At 44.6% G+C, this 17,433-nt stretch overlaps 1 long non-coding RNA gene across 1 annotated transcript in view; it reads right to left on the bottom strand.

The window, feature by feature from the left end:
* Positions 1-17,433, bottom strand: part of LOC123383352 — a 216,363-nt gene that overhangs the window by 60,168 nt on the left and 138,762 nt on the right. The window lies entirely within an intron of this gene.

Genomic DNA, 17,433 nt, shown 5'->3' with positions numbered 1-17,433 from the left:
GCAGCGCCTAGGCCACCAACCCGGACCTTTGCCTTTGTCTAGCATTTTTTATCTTAAAAACACTTCCGCGCTATGACTTGCTAGAATTTTCCTCCCACGGCGTTCTAAGGTAGGAAGTTTATAATCACTTCACTGGCAAAGCAACAGGCTCACAGAGCTTCCTGTGTAGTATTAAGTGGCCGAGCTCACTGTACTGAGATAATAGGCCCAGATCTCCTGAGCACACGTCTGTGCTTTGCCCCCTTATATCAGATGCTTGTGCAAAAAAAAGAAAAAAAAAAAAAAAAGAAAGAAAATGTACAGAATCTAGAAATCCTACCTTGGTTTCCTGGGGCTTCGAGAACAGACGAGACTGGTCTCTGTCTTACACATAGAATGTGTGTCCTCTGAAGGGACCCGCAGCACAGCCCCAGGCAGAGATGAAACCGTTCAAGGTAGGGCCAAGGTAGTTGGAGGGGCGGGTAAAGGAGTAAGAGAGCATTACTGAAAAGACCAAGTTCGCACATCTGCCAATCCAGCTCATAGTCTCCGGTCAAAAAAAAAAAACCAGAGTTGGTGAGATTGACACCACCGGAGAAGATTCCAGAAGGACCCGTAGTCAGTCAAAGGGAGCTGGGAGCAACCTGGTGAGATGTGGTTTTCTGGCCACTTTCCATCACGTAGGCCCAGAGGCTCTGGGTCTGCAGAGGAAGTTGGACTGTCCTCTGGGTAGACTTAGGGAAGAATCAGCCATCTCCAGTGGGCCTCTGAATCGCCCTCAGTATTAAGGGATTGATCTCCGTCTTCTAAATAGAATTTCCCTTGTGGTTAACACGCAGGGACAGGGCAGAGGTCCTGGCAAATAGGAGTCCCATAGCCGCACATCTTAGAGAGACTTCAGTCTAACGCCTTGACACTCAAGGTGTGGTCCGGGAATCCGCATCACCTGCGAGCCTGTGAGACCTACAGAACCTTCTGGGGGGGGGGGGCCCACTCCGGCCCTGCTGCATCGGAATCTGCATTTCACAAGACCCTCCCAACATCTGTAGGCACTTTAAGCCTGAGACTATAAAGCAGATACTCTGGCTCCTAATTTGTATTCAAAATAACACGCTGGGTTGAACCTGCTGGGATTAGATCAGCCTCCAACATCAGGAGCAAGAAATTGATTTCCATAAATTTTAACTGTTTCCCTGGTCCTCTCAGGTTATTTACTTTACTAGAAAGCAAAGATGTACAACAGGCTTGGGGGCGGGGTGGCAACTAAAAGCTATTGAATTCTAATAAATATTCTTTATTGATTTATTATTAATTTATATCCCCAGTCTCTTCCAAAACAATTTAAAAGAGCTTTAAAAATGAGTATTGTAGCAGATTTTATCTTCTTTTTTCTTTTTCTTTTTTTTTTTTAGGTTGAGAGTATGCCTTTATTTATTTATTTATTTTGTATTTTGTATTTAATTTACATCCAAGTTAGGGAGCGTATAGTGCAACAGTGATTTCAGGAGTAGCTTCCTTAATGCCCCTTCCCCATTTAGCCCATCCCCCCTCCCACACCCCCTCCAGGAACCCTCTGTTTGTTCTCCATATTTAAGAGTCTCTTAGGTTTTGTCCCCCTCCCTGTTTTTAGATTATTTTTGTTTCCCTTCCCTTATGTTCATCTGTTTTGGATCTTAAAGTCCTCATATGAGTGAAGTCATACGATATTTGTCTTTCTCTGAATAATTTCGCTTAGCATAATACCCTCCAGGTCCATCCATGTAGTTGCAGATGGCAAGATTTCATTCTTCTTGATTGCCGAGTAATCCCCCATTGTGTATATATATATATATATATATATATATATATACACCACATCTTCTTTATCCATTCATCCATCAATGGACATCTGGGCCCTTTTCATATGTTGGCTGTTGTTGATAGTGCTGCTAGAAACATGGGGGTGCCTGTGTCCCTTCGAAACAGCACACCCGTATCCCTTGGGTAAATACCTAGTAGTGCCATTGCTAGGTCGTAGGGTAGTTCTATTTTTAACTTTTTGAGGAACCTCCATCCTGTTTTCCAGAGTGGCTGCACCAGCTTGCATTCCCACCAGCAGTGCAAAAGAGATCCTCTTTCTCCACATCCTCGCCAACATCGGTTGTTGCCGGGGTTGTTAACGTTCGCCATTCTGACAGGGGTGAGGTGGTACCTCATTGTGGTTTTGATTTGTATTTCCCTGATGATGGGTGATGTGGAGCATTTTTTTTTTTTTGATGTGTTGGTTGGCCAGCAGATTTTATTTTCTAAAACACAGCCGCTGCAGTATTTCTCACGCCTTCCAGAATCTTGCCATTTCCCCCCTTTAAAGATGGAATCTATTTCCTTTCTTTGGGAAGGACTTCGTGACGGCCCTTAGGAAAGAATTTAGCAGGGGTGACGCTGCCTGACTTCCATGGGTAGGTAGTAAAAGGCAACACAGCTTTGCCCGGCTCATCTTTATCTTGGGACCCTTGCCCTTGGCACTTGGTCTCCATGTTGGCCGTAGGTGTTCCGGCCCTGGTCCCAGCTAACAGCTGGGACTTCCCATCTGACAGCCAGCATTAACTCCCGCACATGTGAGTGAGCAAAGCTTCAGATGATTCCAGCCCCCAGCCTTTGAGCTGCCCGAGCTGATGAGCTGACACCGAGTGGAACAGAGACCGGCTGTTCGGTCAAGCCCCACCCAAAGTACATACCTGTGAGCAAACTAAGTGTGAATGTTGTTTTAAGCCACTGAGTCTGGGGATGAAACACGACTATAGACTCACATCACAGTGGTGAAAGGAAAATAAGATTAGAAGAGTAATAAGCCAAGGAATAAAAAGTTTGGAGGGAACCAAAGCTATATGAGCTTCTGAAATAGGGGCGTTTTGTTGTTTTGGCCAAAGCTGCCTGGCAAAAAGGAATATAGTTTAAAGCAGCGCTTCTCGCACTTGAACATGCACGCAAATCACCCGGGGTCTTGTTAAAATGCGGATTCTGATTCAGTTGGTCTGGTGGAGCCCAGGGTTCTCGATTTCTAACCAACTTCCAGGTGATGTCAAAACTTCTGGGACCACACTTTGAAAATTAAGTATGTAAGGCACCTTTGACCACTTTTCTGCAACAGAGAAAAATGGGTTGCAGAAAGCTGTTTCCTGGAAGGGTTCTTGGTTGCGGAATGAAAGCACACGGCAGAAGGAAATTCGCTAAGCGATCCGTGTAGGGTCTGAGCAATGAAGGTCAAGTACACAGCTTGCTAACAGATTGGACTGGTCCAAGGGTGAATTTGGTCCAGTCCTCCAATGTGGTAAATCCTCAGGATATCTAAGGCCAAGGGCGGACTTCATTTCTTTTAAGCAACCCTCCAGCAATACTATTCCTTGCCAATGTGTTTCTGATAAGGTTTGCAGACGAGATTGTTCAAGGTTAATATCTCCGATGTGAACATTTCTCCCTGCCAAATACAGGACGATCCATGTGATTCCACCATCAAAAAGAGGGTAGAGTTGAGGTCGTTTGGGGGAAATTTATAAAATACCAACTCAAGACACGTGTTGGATGAATGTCCTCACAGCCATCACGTGGGAAAGATGAACCAAGAGTGTCTCAGTAGAAAGGATCAATATATCCCTCAGCAAAGTGTTCTAGACTATTCTCACCTGTAGATAAATGGATGGCCCAAACCTCAACTATGGGCCACTTAGCTCCCAGAAGAACCCCATAAGTGTGATCTGCTCTGTCAGAGGACATTTTATACTGAGCTTGACCTTCAAGGTTATAAAAATACACGTTTTTGCGTGAGCAGGTCAGTACAATCGAGCCCTTCACTTATCTCCATTCATGGAGGCAAAGGCTGAAAATGACCAAAAGAAGCTAGAAGCGAGTGAAAGCTCTTTGTCACACATTTCTCTAAAAGTGTTAGGGTTATAACAACTGGCAATGTAGACAGAAATTCCTAAAGCTTGCCTGTTCCTCATGGAGAAGAGTGAACGGAGAAACCCAGGCTTCTAATCCAAAGGAGAAAATAGGCATTGAGTGAACATGGGTTTTCCAGTGAATGAGGTGGAATGCATAATTGGGGGTAGAAAAGAGAAAAAGGGAATTTCACTTTCTAAAAACAGGAGAGACGAAGGTCTGGGCCCAACCAGATGGAATACACCCAGAACGTAGACTGGATACAGCGCTCCCTGATGGAACTCATGTCAGAGTAATCCAAAAGCCACACCGAGGTGACAAGCAATTCAAAAACTGACAAGGATAAGGGGGGAAACCAGTTGGTGGTGAAGGGGTCCAGGAGGAGACGCCCCCAAAGGGGCCACTTTGGCAGGAAGATTATTTCGGATTAAAAGGAATCAAAACCCAGCAGATTCAGGAAAAGCTCTGCCTCCCCCACAACTGCCTACTTTGGAAAGAAGAGTCCGTGTACCGGGAAGACAGCAATTAACAGACCCTCCTTTACCTGAGAGACTCATCTGCATAATAGGGCAAACTTGTTTTGCCAAACATCTATCACCTTCTTGCTAACGAGCTTTCTCCCCATTGGGTCCTAAGCCCCTCCCCCTCTCCTCGGCTCATAAGCTTCTATTGCCTCATTGTCTTCAGACTTTCCACGTCCCTGTGGATTCCCCCAGGTACATATAAAACTATTAGATTTGATTTTCTCCTCTTAATCTGTCACATGCCAATGAGATTTCAAGTCCAGCTAGAAGGACCATAGGGCAGAGGAAGGTCTTCCTCCCCAACAGTGGTAAAGAAAGTGCTGGAAGAGACAGGAAAGCATCAGAAGAGAGAACACTGCCATCTTTCATGTACAGATAGAAATTAGTTCCTTAGCATTACAAAGATTTTTCTCTGTCATTATTGAAAACTCAGCGCTTCAGAAGACCGTGAAAATTCTTTAGCATAATGAAATGATGGTGTTTATTATCCAAAATGAGGAAGTGCTCGTGTTTAGGCACTTAAAGAAAGATAATGTTTATTAGATTAAAAAAAAATGTTTGAGAGAGAGAGAGAGAGAGAGAGAGAGAGAGAGCGCAAGCAGGGGAGGGGCAGAGAGACAGGGAGACACGGAATCCGAAGCAGGCTCCAGGCTCTGAGCTGTCAGCACAGAGCCCGAGGCGGGGCTCGAACCCATGAACCGTGAGATCATGACCTGCGCCAAAGTCAGAGGCTCAACTCCGACTGAGCCACCCAGTCGCCCAGGGGAGCAATGTTTTTCATGAACTATCCACGTGTTGCTTTGTGCACGTGTAACTTTGATAAAACCAAAAAAGAAAATATCCGTATCTGTCACTGATGGTCCCCTTAGACCTTTGCTAAAAGATGCCACGTCTCTCAATAAATTCAAACACAAAATACCAGCCATCAACGTGGGCTGGTGGCACTGTGATCTTTGGCACATCCGCCATCCCAGAAGCTCGCCTCATCATCACCTCGGGGGCTGCCTCTCTGCACCCTCCTGGGCAGCACCAGTAGTTTCTAAATCCCTAACTTCCTCTTTATTGGTTTATTACCTCATTTTGGTGCAACTTCTCCCCTAGAAGCTTCCAAGGAAAGAAAGAGGAGGTGAAATTTCAAACCCTTTCAGGTCTAAATATATTTTTCTCAGCCTCGCACTTGATTGCCTGACTGTAGCGTCCCTGGCCAGTGACTTCCACGCAGGATTTTGCAGCTACATCTGAGGCTTTGGGGTCCTTATGGAGAAGACCAGCGTCTTGTTTATTCCTCCTGTGATATGATCTATTGTATCCCTTTGTGTGGAAATGTTTAGAATCTTCTTTTTAACCCTGGTGTTCTACAAGTTCATAGGGATATGGTATGGTTTGGGTGGGTTTTCTTTCCTTAGGCTGCTCACTTAAGGGAGCCTTTTCAATCTGGAGGCATGTGTTCTTTAGTTCTGGGGGAAACTTCTTAACACTTTCTTGAAGATTTCTTCCCTTACATTTTCTGAGCCCCTTGTTTCTAGGTTGGCTGCTGTTTAACGCTGGATCTCCTAGATGGTGATCTAATTTTCTTATCTCTTCTCTGAGGCATCCCATCTCTTTATGGTTTCATTCTATCTCCTCGAAGACCTCCTTGATTTTATTTGCCAGAACTTCTACTATTATTTGTCATTTGTTTTCATGCTTCTGATTTCAAAGCATTTGGTGAATGTTCCTTTTTCATAGTGTTTTGTTCCTGCTTCAGGAGTACAACACCTTCCCTTGTACCTTTGAGAATATTAGCTATAGATTTGCTATTATCAATTTTTTCTTCTCTCTGCACTCTGTTTCTTCCAAGTTCCTTTTTTGTTTTGGTCTCCATCTTTCATGCTACAGGCTTCCCTCAGATATCTGGTGACCTCTGACTGCCTGCTCATATTGAGGAGCGAGGCAGATTGGAACACCCACTTATGAGTAAAGTTTTTCTGTTCTTTGCAGACTTGAACAAAGAACGTTCTCTTTGACTCACTCGGAATGCCCAGCTGTCCGTTTCTTTAGGTATTGTCAGTGATTCCTGAGAATTCTTTCATTTCTTGCCTAGAGTATATGATACCCTTGCCGAGCTCTGGGTTCCAAGTAGGGGAGGCAGCTAGACGTGCCACCGTTAATGGCACAGATGTTTAACCTCCTTTCTTGGGCACCTAGGTGGCCCAGTCAGTTAATAGCCAGCTTCAGCTCGGTCATGATCTCACGGTTTGTGGGTTTGAGCCCTACATCGGGCTCTCTGCTGACAGCTCAGAGCCTGGAGCCTGTTTTGGATTCAGTGTCTCCCTCTCTCTCTGCCCCTCCCCTGCTCACACTCTGTCTCTCTATCTGAAAAAAAAAATTACAAAAAATTAATAATCCTTTTCTTAGCTCTACTTGAAATCTTAAGTTCAAAATCCCCCTAGTTAAAAATAAAAAATCCCCCTGTTCTTACCCACAGTCTTCTGCCAAGATGGGGAGGGGTTTGGGATTCTCACTTCTTCCTCACTTTAACCCCATTGTGTCTCCAGCTGTGGAGGTGACGGGTGGCTCGAACCCTGAGCCTGTGTGGGCTTGTACACCACAGGCATTTCTTTGGGGACTTCCAGCACTACTGGCTCAGGTTCTGGTTTTTGGGTGTCTTAGTTCAGTTTCTACTCATGTAACCATTGTTCACCTTTTAAAATGTCATTTTCTGTCATCTCTGATCCCATTCTGTCTTCCATGTTTTCACCTTTTTTTTTTAAGTTTATATATTTGAGACAGAGTGTGAGCAGGGAAGGGGCAGAGAGAGAGAGACAGAGACAGAGACAGAGACAGAGACAGACAGAGGATCCAAGGAGGGCTCCCTGCTGACAGCAGAGAGCCCAATATGGGGCTTGAACTCACGAACCGTGAGATCATGACCTGAGCCGAAATCAAGAGCCAGACGTTCAACCCACTGAGACACCCAGGCGCCCCTGTGTTTTCACCTTTAAAAATAGTCTTCTCATTTCCATTTTAGGAGGATTCTGTGAGGAATGGAGGTAAACATGAGTGTTCAGTTCACTGCCAGAGAGCCAGTATATCTATTTTTTATTTTAATGGCTATATTTTTATTTCCTGATTGTCACTGTGTGTGTGTGTGTGCATGTGTGCATGTGCGCACGCTCATGTGTATCTGTTAATTACAGTTGTCTCCACGTCTGTTAATAGCTGTTTACTTTTTGGTAGGATAATGACATAGTTTATTCACATTCTACTTCATGCACTTTCTACCGCTTTAGTATTTTGTTTTGTATTGTTCGATAAGCATGCATTATTTTTCTAATCAAGAAAAAGATGTTATTTTGAAACAAAAATAATGCATCGGTGACATTTATTCCCCGTGGTTATTCAGGAAAAACGAAAACAGCTAGAAAGAGGGGCGCTTGGCTGGCTCAGTCGGTTAGTGCGTGTGACTCTTTACCTGAGGGTCATAAGTTCGAACCCCACCTTGGGTGCAGAGATTACCTAAAAATAAAATTTTAGTCGGGGGGGGGGCACCTGGGTGGCCCAGTCAGTTAAGTATCTGACACTTGATTTCAGCTCAGGTCATGATCTCAGGGTTCCTGAGTTCGAGCCCCACATAGGGCTCTATGCTGACCGTGAAGAGCCTGCTTGAGATTCTCTCTCTCTTTCTCTTTCTGCCCCTCCCCTGCTGTGCCCTCTCTCACTGTCTCTCAAAAAAAAAATAAATAAATGTTAAAAAAAAAGAAAACAAAATCTTAAAAAAAAAACAGAAAAAAAAAGAATGTAGGTAAGAGAAGTGAAATCTTTATAAAGGTCGGCACTGGGACTGAAAGCATCATGAAACAAAAAGACAGTGGTTTCTTTTGTTTGGATTGTATTCATGTTACTACATGAGATTTTGAAAAGAATATAGTGTATATTAATTTATCAATGATTCACTGACATTTGATTAAGCTAGGTCCTAGCATTACGCGGCCATGAGGACCCCACTCCAGTACAGGAGAGAGAAACACACGTCAATGATTGCATCAGAGGTTTGTGCCACAGGGCAGACACGAAGCTTTGGCTGTCACAGAGACACAAAATATTAGTTCTCCGGGGGCAGGAGTGGGGAGAGGACAGGTTAACAAAGTCCTCAGAAAATGACACCTGAAGTGAATCTTTTTACCAAGTTCCCCCCACCTTCTGGCGCTCCCTGCTAATGTACTGGAAACGACAAAACAGGTTTGTTTGGTTTGGGATTTTTTTTTTTTTTTTCTGGATTCTTCTCTTACCTTTTTTTCATTGAGAAGAATGGAAAGGCATGAATTTTTAAAGCACGCTTTCAAACAGAGTAATGGGAGTTCTCCTTTAGGGAAAGATTGACTTCTCCGCTCTGACTTAAAAACCTGTTATCACCCGCAAGGAATTCAAATGACGACAATGTGAAAGAAGGCAAGAAGAGGGACAGCTGAGATTAAACAAAACCCTTCCATTCTGCAGATCGGGCAACCGGGCTCGGGTAACAAACAGAAAGGTATTGCATCACTCACAGCTTTTGAGAAGAGACCCAATTTGATTTGCCAGTGTAGCCATAACAATATTAAAAATTCATGTTAATTCTTCCAAGGTTTAGCATTGCTGGAATTTACTGGTAAGTTTAAGTTTCTGAGGAGGGAGTGCACTTGCGCGGGAGAAAAACAAGAATGTACAACAGTTATGTGGTGGGAAGGTGCCTGGCAGTCCTGTTTGCCAGACCCAGTTCCTACCGACCACTGCCCGCCCCCCCCGGGAAATATTCATTTTTGTTTTTCTTCTATGAAAAAAATTTTTTTTACATTTATTTACTTTTGAGAGACAGAGAGAGACAGAGCATGAGCAGGGGAGGGGCAGAGAGAGAGGGAGACACAGCATCCGAAGCAGGCTCCAGGCTCTAAGCTGTCAGCACAGAGCCCGACACGGGGCTCGAACCCATGAACCGTGAGATCATGACCTGAGCCAAATTTGGACGCTCAACCGACTGAGCCACCCAGGCGCCCCCTGGTTTTCGTTTTGTACGGATTCCCCCCCCCCCCGAGAATTTCAACCAAACAAATATGAACGTTGATCCTTATTTCCCCCTTTTTCTACAAGAGTTGTTTCTGACAAGCACTGAGTTTGGTCCAACAACGTTAACAGCACTGAGGATTTAACAGCAGATGTTTCGTTAGACATTAAAGATGAAACACCCACATTTATCTCTGCCTCTCCCACAAACCCATTAAAACGATAGTAAAAGATGGAAAGATTAAAACTTCCCAAAGATACAGAGAACAGGAAAAATGAGACGTGAGTCAACGTGAGATACCGTGATAGATTTTATTATGGTTCCGGGCTCGTCCTTGCTCGGCTTTCCTGTGGGTGCAAATACTTTGCCCCACGTACTCTGGACGCAGCCATCAGACTTGCTCTGGCCAATGCAATGGGCGCAAGTAATACACAAGACGTGTCTGAACAAAAGCCTCAGCGCGCTTCCGTGGTTCGACTCGTTGCTTCTGTCCTTCACCAGAAGAACAAAATTCCCCAGACAGTGTCTGCTCTTGAGCCTGAGTCCCAGATTGCAAAACCGCATGAAGCCAAGCCCAGCAGAACCCTCCTGTAACAGCAACAGCCCTCATGTAACGTTGGGGGGAAAAAGTGTTGATGTCAGCCATTGAGATCTGGGGGGGTGTTTGTGGCTATAGCAATAGCTCCCTAATGCAGATCCCAGCATTGTGTTTTTTGTTTTTTTTGGTTTTTTTTTGCAAGTTGGTAGCAGTAACAGGAGAAAGCAACGTCTCCCAGGTCTCTGGATACAAATACCGATAGGTGGTCATTTATAAATCCTAAATCCTAAATCTTTAGATACTAATATCTGGAGATCTACCAACGTCAAATCTAACTCAGCAGAAAATCGTTGCATACCCCACGGTGCAAGTTAACTGGGATTGGACCCCATCTCTGCTCGCTCACAAAGCTTCTAATTTTATCTTCCATACTTGAGCCTTAAATCTGAACACAGAACGAAGGAAAGCCTGCAATACGAAAGGCAGAAACCAAAACACACACAAGTGAAGGAACTTGTAGAAGGCAAAGATACATCGGGAAGAAGGAAAAGTTGAAAGACATTAAAATTAACTTTCTCAGAATCATAAGGGATTATAGTAAACATGAAATAAGATTATAGGCGAAACAAGATAAGGATGGCTTATTGGAAGGAACCGAAAAATGTTCTCAGCAAAAGGCTTGGATGATAAAGGTTATCTCCCCACCATACCATTGAACGATCTCACAAAAAAACCACTGACATTATCTAGTGCCCCATGAATTGTGCAACTAAGTGGCCCAAAGGAGAATAAGACACAAATGGATCATGTGAGAGAAAGGTGAAGAAGGGTCCGTCTGGCACGTCCGCTATCTAATACATAGAAGTTCCAGACACAGAGATCAGGGAAAGCAGAGGAGGAAAATCATAAAATGACCTGCGAATATATTCTAAAACAGGGGCGTCTCCAGATTATAGCTGAGAGCAAAATAAATCAACAAATACAGCAAAAATAAATAAGAACCACGAGTGACATCCGGGCACTGTGAAATTCCCTACCACTGGAACTTCTTTTTGTTTTTACGTATGAAAAGATTCCTGGTGGCAGGAGTGGATGTGGGCTGATAACACACAAAGGATTAAGAATTGGACTGACCTTGGGGCGCCCAGGTGGCTCAGCTGGTTACGCGTCCAACTCTTGATCTCCGCTCAAGTCATGATCTCTCAGTGCCTGGGTTCAAGCCCTGCATCGCGCTTTGTCGGCAATGATGGAGTGGAGCCTGCTTGGGATTCTGTCTCTCCCTCTCTCTGCCCCTTCCCTGCTTGCTCTCTGTCTCTCTCTCAAAATAAATAAATAAACTTAAAAAAAAAAAAAGAATTACATTGACCCTATTCATTGTAAAACATTTTTTTCAGTTTATTTATTTTGAGAGACAGACAGAGACAGCATGAGAGCAGGGAAGGGGCAAAGAGAGAGGGAGAGACAGAATCCCAAGCAGGCTCCGCGCTGTCAGCGCAGAGCCCGACTTGGGGCTCAAACCCATGAACCGTGAGATCATGACCTGAGCCAAAATCAAGAGTTGGACACTCAACCAACTGAGCCACCCAGGCACCTCTGACCTTATTCTTCATAGGGACACAGCATGTTGGAAGTCGAAGAAGCATCGTCCTAAAATGTTAAGCAGAAACTCTATATGCAGCCAAAGCATCAATCAAATGAGTAGTTAAAATAACATTTCGGACAGGAAAATACTCAAAAATTTACCTCCCATCTCTTTCTCAGGAAAACGCTGGTGGATATATTCTACCCCAACAAGGGAATAAACAAGCAAACAAAAATGATAAAGGAAGAAAACCAGGAAGGAAGGAAGGAAGGAAGGAAGGAAGGAAGGAAAGAAAATATGGTATGCTGGTTATATTTTGCTGTACAATAAACTACCCAAATATGTAGTGGCATAAGAAATTTATTATGTGGTCAGAGATTCAAAAAGGACACGGCAAGGATGGCTTTTCTCTCCTCCATGATGTCTGAGGTCTCAGTTGGCATGACTCGGACTAGTGAGTCAAATGGCTGGAGGCTTGAATGACAGGAGCCAGAGAATCGACTTCCAATCCAATCCTTCCATTCACACATCTAGCCGCAGGCTGAGGTGGCTAAAGGCCAGACTTAGGGGGTACTGTCTGCTGGAGTATCCGTGGGTGTTCTTCCCGCAGTGGTCTCAGGGTGGTGGGCCATTTTACATGGCGGCTCAGGACTCTAACGGCAAGTGTTCCTAGTGAACAAGGGCGGAGCTTCAAGGTGTTTTATGATCTAGCCCCAGAAATCGTATAACATTACTTTTACCACTCTCTACTGTTTGAAGCTGTCGCAAGCCCACCCAGATCCAAGGGGAGGGGGCACACACACCACCATTGGTGGGAAGAGGGCCAAAGGGATTTGGGGCCATGGTTTAAAACCATATGCGGTCAGAGAGTCAGGGGATACAACACAGAAGAGTAGGAAGAAACAATCCTGGGAGGATAGTCACCCACCAGGTCTAGAAAGCAACCAGTTCAGACTGAAGCAGGAAGACAAAAGATTCTAGGAAGGATGTCACGAGTGTGGCTGGGGGGCAATAAATAATAAACAAATAAATAAATCCGCTCTATTGTATGTTTGACCATACACAGGTTGGAATGTATGAGAAGAATTAGCAATAGGTACCTAAAGACAAAGCGAGTGAAAAATGATGTGATTTTGACTCTAGGGGAAAAATGTATAATTATTGTACACTACTTGAATAACATATATATACATATATATATGATGGAAATAATAGCATAAATACAGATTGATCCCCAAACTGTGATACCACTATTGGGAGAACTGGGATTGATATGATGAAGGAAGCTAATTTTTAGACATATTATTCGGACTTTCTATTATGATAGACGAGGATTAAGCATTTGGTAGAAGGTAGACACGAGAGAAGAAAGAGCCAGAAGAGTTGAATATGGGTGCTTATGGGCAGAAGACTGAGGATGTGGAAGGGTTGGGCAACCCTTGTTTGTCTCCTAAGTTTTATGAGGACTATTTGATTTTGATTTTCATTTATTTATTTTAAACTTTATTTACTTATTTTGAGAGAGAGAGAGAATGAACAGGGAGAGGGGCAGAGAGAGAGGGAGAGAGAGAATCCCGAGCAGGCTCTCTGCTGCCAGCGCAGAGCCCAATGCAGGGCTCGAACCCACGAACCATGAGGTCATGACCCGAGCCAAAACCAAGAGTCATACCGAACCACCCAGGCCCCCCAACTATTTGATTTTTAAATTCTCAGCTGTTTCACTGAAATAAAAATCCAAAGAAACATAGATATACCTGATTGACATATACATAAGAGAAAGAAAGAAAGAAAGAAAGAAAGAAAGAAAGAAAGAAAGAAAGAAAGAAAGAAAGAAAGGAGCCCAACCATCTTTGGTTGATTAATGGATAAAATTCAACATGGCCCTTCACAGCCAACTTCCCATGTACCTTGTACTGACGCCATTTGCAATTCTAGGCTTTCCCTGAACACGTCCTGCTTCTTCATAGTTTTGTGCCTTGGGGTATGTTCTTCTCCTACGCGGGGATTTCTCTCTCACTTTTCCCCTTCTGGCAAATCCTACTCACCCACTGTTTAGCCCAAATGCTTCCACTAGCTCCCCTGCCCAGAGCCATGGAAACAGTCATTTCTCTCTCTATCCATGTGTAGCGTATAGTGATACTTTTATTACAGAACACTACACCTTATGGGTAAATATCTTCCTTTCTTAGAAGAGGCCTTCCATCAGAGGATTCTTAGAAGTTGTGTGTCGTAAAGAATCCCATGTGCTGGTCCCTTTGAACGCGGGTTTACCTGTTCTGCTCCGTTTTCCCTCACAGGAAATAATTCATAGGATCTTCAACCTTGCCACAGTCTGCATTCTTATCCGAGTAGTTGAGGCCCATGAAAAACTCAAACATGTCTATATTAGTTTGCAGCAAACACATAAAAACGGTCCATACTCTCCCCAGCCAGGCGGGAGAGTTACAAGGGTTACCAGGAAATCTAGTCCTTAAATCAATCCCCTCTTGGGCCTGTCAACAGAAATTTCCTTAGTTACGCTCAATTTGTTACTTCCTATCTTGAGTCACTTACTCTTTGCTGGAAGAAAGCCTCATCGCCTGATTCAGAGAAAGCCAAGTACAGCCAGATTTCCTGTGACCTCGGTAACTGATCATCCACAGAAGATTCTAGCAGGGAGATACAACGAAGGCAGACATCGAGGGCAGCAAACCACAAGCTACCCAGTAAGGAATTTTTAGGGACCAAAGATTTCTTATAGCCACCCAAGACACAAAGGAACATATTTTAACCTTTTAATGGCCTTGCTGTTGTATCACAGTGCGAACTATGCCCAAAATACTTGCGCCCAAACTGACATTCGCTCTCCCCTAAACCCTGGCGTCCTGTGGAAATTCAGCAGCTAATGGCTGGCCTGCTCCATCTTTCCATGGATTGTAAAAACACCAGTGGGTTTTCTGCTCTCAGTCTCGGTTGCCGAGAGAGTGGGGTAGGTGCAGAACGACGGAGAAGTCTGGAAAGTCACCACTGTCAACAGAAAGGCTGGGTAAAGAGGAGAAACATCAGAGCATCTCAGAGGACAGACTTCCTCTCCCAACAGGAAGCCAAAGGGTTCACAAGTTCGCTGCAGGGGGACATGGGCACAGGCCTGGCTGGAAACATTATCACCTTCGGGGAAGTTTCTGCTCCCGGAGAAGCCAGGACGCGCCATGATGCACACAGAGGGCCAAAACCAGCTCTTGCGGCCTTAAAACTGGGGGAAGGAAAACTCCCTCCCCGACAGCCCTCACTCGTCTTAAGTAAGAGTGACGCTCTCTGTAATTAGAAAGACGATGACGTCACAGAGAAAAGGGCCGGAGTGCCAGGCTCTGCACAAAGCCCCGGGCTTCAAGTGCAAAGCCGCGCTGGAATTTGAAATTTAAGCCCAAACGACAGGATGCCATAACACAGCCACAAAGGGGCTGGGGCCGGCAGGCAGACCTCGGGGACATTAGAACTCTCCCCACCCTGGGGAGAGAAATTTGATTCAGATCGGGGAGACTGGATGTTTCCGAGAAGGAGTTGCATAAACATGCCAGGCAAAACCACCAGGAAAAGCCGTTGTGTGACTCTGGGAGTCAGTGGCAAAGCAGGTCATTGTTTCTGAATAGAAGTGGGTGGAAATTCACCGAGTTCTAGCATTTAGTTGGGTTTCCTACCGAGAGTCGTTGAAAGTTCAATTTTTTTTTTGAAAACCCTACGATTTAATAGACATGCTCTCCCGCTCTCGAACGTACGTGCAATTTAGGAGCAGAGAAGTCTCACTCTATAGGCAGCGTGGCCCTTATCCCCCAGCCCTGTATTTCGACCGCCTTCCGTGCGTCCCACCTCTTCACTGGAGAATCACTCCCAAAGATGTACTTTCCAAACCAGGTTCCCGGCCACCCTGCACCCACCATCCCCATACTCCCTCCTCCCGCCCTATTTCCAGGTATTTGCCCTAAAATCCTTAAAGTAAGGTTAGATGCTTTCCTCGCCTCCTTTCAATGGATTTACCAAGTTCTGTTGGAGTTATTGCTTGAATCGTCTCCATTTTCTCCAAGCTCTCTCTTCAGATTCTTATCCTCTGTCCCCTGCCCTACTGTCAGAGTCACGTGCTGCTCAGCTAGCCCCCCCCTCCCCCAGGTTCCTCCTAGGACTCCAGTCCCTTTTCCACATGACTGACACAGTTAGCTTTCTACAACATGTCAACTGTATGATCGATCACTTAAATTGATACTCAAAAAGTCCAAACCAAGGCTAACACGTTGCCTGGCAAATCAGACTTCCTAGCATTGTTACAACGTGTAGCACCGCAGAGGCACGTGTAAATCCTGGTTTTGATTCCTGCCCTTAACACTTTGCAGAGCTGGGTGCTGACAAATCACGTAACCCGTCTGCAGCTACGGTTTCCGCACGTGTAACAGCAGTAACGGCAAATATGTGGACTGGAAGGGTTAAATGAGATATAAAGGAAACCACCTAGCACTGTACTTTCCAAGAAGTAAGCGTTTGATAAATGCTGGATGATATTGTTATCACTGTTATTACATTAAAACCTCTCATCACAGACGCTCACATTCACCACGCCAGAGGTGAACAGACTGCAGTGAGATGAGCCCTCTGCAAGACATGTTGTGGCTTGTGACACTTCCAGGAACCTGGTGGACAAACCCTAAAACCTCGCTCCTGACAGGATGGGAGACACTTTCAATCTCACGTGAATAAGACCAGATTTTAGTTGTTCATTCATTGAGTGATGATTTATTGTCTATAATGTGTCAGACACTGGGCCAGATCTCATCCAACTTTGACTCCTTTATTGTAATAGAAAACTTCCTAGCGCTTATTAGAGACAAAAACACGTGTTTAGAAAGGAAAATACCTATTGTTTCAGTCTCTGAAACCAACCAAAATTAAACCCAAATGTCACAAATTCTACAGAAGTTAAAAATTATAGTTCCTGCTTCTTAGAGGTTCCTACGATCCCACCCAAGTGTTTCCAAAACCCTCGAATGAATTTTCCAAAACATGCTGGATAACATGTATTTTTCCCGGTGTAAGTAGCCTTCTTTGATCTGGGTTTAAAAATGGACTCCATCCAAATGTCATGAAAACCTTCATTCTCCTGTTTTCACATTCTTTAGAGTCAAAGCGTATTATTTCCTCAAGTCTTTGGTAGCTGGGAGATATATCATGTCGTTTAGCCTTAAGAGTACTGTAGAGTTAAAAAAAAACATGAAGAAAGCACCATAGAAGAATTTTGTCAAGCAATCGGTAGATAAAAGATACACCGGCAAAGGGAGAGATCTTAATAGCTAAATGATTAACATATCCAAACAACAGCTATTGTCTCAGGGCCAAGAGATAAGGTTTGGATTTGGGCCAATAGCTCTCTGCGAATCAAATTGGGTTTGTCCAGTGGTGTCAGATTCTTCCGGGGTGGGGGGGGGAGGTGGGGGCAGTGAAATTAACCTGGAGGCACTGAGTGAAGGTCATAATTTCAAAGACATTTTCTCAGGGGCGAGTTGAGCCGGTATTGGTGAAAACCGAATGACAGCCCTGGGCGCTGGGTGGTGATGACTGTATCTAAAGGCAACTTTTTATCTCCAGCAAGCCCAAGTCGCCAGAAGGATCCGAGAAAAGTTTAAGTGCAGGGGGTTCTGTCTTAGATGTGGTCTGGACTTCATCTAGTGGGATTTCTTGAAGCCTCCACGTGGATGAGGAATGGGAAAGAGCCCAAGTGAAAGCAGAATTGCCTGGCGGGCAGGGCTGGGAACTTCAAGGGCTTTGTGTCTGCCACTGTCCACCAAGCCCCGTTGCAAACTGCACCTGTTTTAGAATTGCTGTTGTTGTCGTTGACTGACTGTAC

Source organism: Felis catus, chromosome X (assembly GCF_018350175.1).
Source record: "Felis catus isolate Fca126 chromosome X, F.catus_Fca126_mat1.0, whole genome shotgun sequence".
NCBI lineage: Eukaryota > Metazoa > Chordata > Mammalia > Carnivora > Felidae > Felis > Felis catus.
The sequence above is the reverse complement of the archived record's forward strand: the minus strand, read 5'-3'. Positions and strand labels throughout refer to the sequence as shown.